The sequence below is a fragment of the Ailuropoda melanoleuca genome, chromosome 16 (assembly GCF_002007445.2).
Source record: "Ailuropoda melanoleuca isolate Jingjing chromosome 16, ASM200744v2, whole genome shotgun sequence".
In the NCBI taxonomy this organism is placed as follows: domain Eukaryota; kingdom Metazoa; phylum Chordata; class Mammalia; order Carnivora; family Ursidae; genus Ailuropoda; species Ailuropoda melanoleuca.
This window is the reverse complement of record NC_048233.1, coordinates 85,529,532-85,532,502: the sequence shown is the minus strand read 5'-3', so window position 1 is coordinate 85,532,502 and position 2,971 is coordinate 85,529,532. Positions and strand designations below refer to the sequence as shown.

At 51.4% G+C, this 2,971-nt stretch overlaps 1 protein-coding gene across 3 annotated transcripts in view; it reads left to right on the top strand.

The window, feature by feature from the left end:
• Positions 1-2,702: 2,702 nt before the first annotated feature.
• Positions 2,703-2,971, top strand: part of PC (pyruvate carboxylase) — a 100,460-nt gene continuing 100,191 nt past the window's right edge. The window contains exon 1 of one of the 3 annotated variants that reach the window (XM_011235477.3): positions 2,703-2,810. The gene's annotated coding sequence lies outside the window, so the exon portion shown is untranslated. The remainder of the gene's footprint in view (positions 2,811-2,971) is intronic. The other 2 variants (XM_019808538.2, XM_034644621.1) reach the window with 2 other exon arrangements.

Sequence of the window (2,971 nt, the reverse complement as noted above, 5' to 3'; positions counted from 1 at the left end):
CCCTGTCCCGAGGAGATTCCATCACCGGTGGTACGGAAGCCCACACAGAGAGATGCTTTCTCGAAGTCACATTAGGTTCTCCACACAGGTTTTTGTCTGGGTGGTTTTCTCTATCTGGGTTGGAATACCCCTTCTAACTTTGTCCTCCTGGGGAACTCAGCCTGGGGGCAGGACAGAGCCCCGATGGAGAGGTGTCTTGTTTCCTAATCTAACTTGAACTAGATAATTTATATGACTGAGCTAACTATTCAAAATCCATACTTTTTTTGTTCACAGCAGTCTATTTTGTAGTTCTCAATTAGTTTCTTTGTTCAGACCTTTACCTGGTGGTGGTGACATAGGAATCACCTGAACCTGGCTGGAGCCACCCACTCTTTGCTCCAGACCCACAGGGTCACAGAGACTAGCCTACTGAGCTGACCTGTTACAGAGCCTGTAGCACGGCCAGCCCTAGAGCAGGGCCTTGTCTTTCCTGAGGATGGCAGGGCCCGCATATTACATGGATATAAGATACAGGCAGGAAATGTTGAAATCACAAGGTAGGCATGCTAGAGGAGTAACAGGGACAACAGTGTAAAAGGGACTCAGTATCCATCAAGTCCAACTGCTTGCTTACTATCTATCTATCTATCTATCTATCTATCTATCTATCTATCTATCTGACAGAGAGAGAAAGAGAGCACAAGCAGGGGAAGCTATAGGCAAAGGGAGAGGGAGAAGCAGGCTCCCCGCTGAGCATGGAGTCTGATGTGGGGCTTGGAGCCTAAGGCAGACACTTAACCGACTGAGCCACCTAGATGCCCCAAGTTCAACCGTTTTGTGTTTTTTTTTTAAATGAACATATAATGTATTATTTGTTTCAGGGGTACAGGTCTGTGATTCATCAGTCTTACACAATTCACAGAGCTCACCATAGCACATACCCTCTCCAGCGTCCATCATCCAGCCACCCCATCCCTTCTACCCTACTCCACTCCAGCAACCCTCAGTTTGTTTCCTGAGATTTAAGAGTCTCTTATGGTTTGTCTCCCTCTCTGGTTTCATCTTGTTTCATTTTTTCCTCTCTTCCCCTATGATCCTCTGCCTTGTTTCTCAAATTCCACATATCAGTGAGATCTTATGATAATTGTCTTTCTCTGATTGACTTACTTCACTTAGCATAACACCCTAGGTCAAACCGTTTTTAAGAGGAAATTCAATCCGGAGAGGGAGGGGCCCTGGCCGGGGTCACACAGCTTTAATTCTTTCTGGCATAAGCAAAGTCCTGATGTACAAGAGTCTTAGGACATCTAATAGAATGTGAGCTCTATGATGTGATGCCATGGGGTATGTCTTTTCACCACTGTGTCCTGGCATAGCACTAGGCCCATAGTAAGTGCACAATCAAATGAATTGTTAATCGAATGAATATGTGGCTCTGGAGAGTTGGGATTTTTTTTTTTTAAAGATTTTTTATTTATTTATTCGACAGATATAGAGACAGCCAGCGAGAGAGGGAACACAAGCAGGGGGAGTGGGAGAGGAAGAAGCAGGCTCATAGCAGAGGAGCCTGATGTGGGGCTCGATCCCACAATGCCGGGATCACGCCCTGAGCTGAAGGCAGACGCTTAACCGCTGTGCCACCCAGGCGCCCCACGGAGAGTTGGGATTTTAATCCTTGCTCTGCTATTAAAATTAAACTGTGTTGGACTGACCTATGTTGAAGTCAGCCAGATAGGTGGAAGGAAGGACAAGAAAGTTGGAGAGACAAAACAGAGACAGAGAATGTAACAGACACAACAGAGAATGGAATTGTAGTCTCTCTCCATGCTCAGTAAGTAATTCCAAGTTAACAAGATGTTCTCACAGTCCTTGATCCTCTCCACTGTCTGGAAGCAGGTTATTTTTCCTCCATGCCCTGATTACCATCTGATGTACACTGTATTTTGTATATTGTCTGTCTTTTCTCTCACTGTAAAGCAGATTTTGCTTGGTTTTGGTCACTCCCATATCCCCTGGTTGGCACAGAGCCCAGCCTATGAAGCTTTCTGTTTAATCAAGCCTTCTAAACCTTCTAGGTCCCGAGGGGCCTCAATTTGCCGATTAAGAAACTGAGGCTCAAGAGCAATGAGGTTGCCTTGTCCAAGGTCACACACAGACGGACTCCTGCCCATCACCACCACCCCCACAGCTAAGGGACACAATCACGCACACCCACGTGGTACAACTGCCATCTCCTTCCTCCTGCCCTTCGCAAACGTTTTTTTCTTCCGTTCTCTTCCCCGTCCGCCCTGCGCATCTGCGTCCAGCCCAGACCTGAGTCCCCGTGCGATCTGTTATGCTTGCGGCTTTGGGAGACACGTGCTACTCGGGTGAATGAATCGCACGTCCCCACCCCCGCCGACAGCCAATCGCAGCGTGTCGGAGCGCGGTTACTTCCGCCTATTGCGGGTGGAGGCCCTGGCGGTGCGGCCCACGTGGGGCTCTAAAGACAAGGGAGTAGGCGGTGGCGCGCCAGGGGCGGGCTCTCCCAGACTCCTCACCAATCCAGGGACCCGCCGGCGACGCGAGAGGCGGGGCTGACGTGGGGCGCCAAGGCTTAAACGTGACGGGTAGGCGGGGGGTAGGGAGGAGTCCTGAGCCGGGGAGCGGGAGTGACGGGAGTCACTGCCCAATAACAGAAGGGGATGGGCTGCCTGAGCCAATAAGAAGTCTGTAAGGCGGGGCCTGGACTGCAGCAAGTTCGGTTGCGCGGAGACCGCAGCTGTTCCCTGTCAGTGGAGGCAGCGGCCGTAGAAAAGGTGGCGACGACTTGCGGCTGAGGCGAGGAGGTGAGTGCCGGCGGCGCTGCGCACCTTCCTCTACTCGCGGCGGGTCGTAGCAGGTGGGCGTGCGCCAGCGCCGCCGCGGGGGACGCTTATGTAAGGGTCGTGCGCGCCAAGGCGGTGCGGGCTCCACGAGTGACTGCTGGAGGAGACGGCGGCAGGCGGTG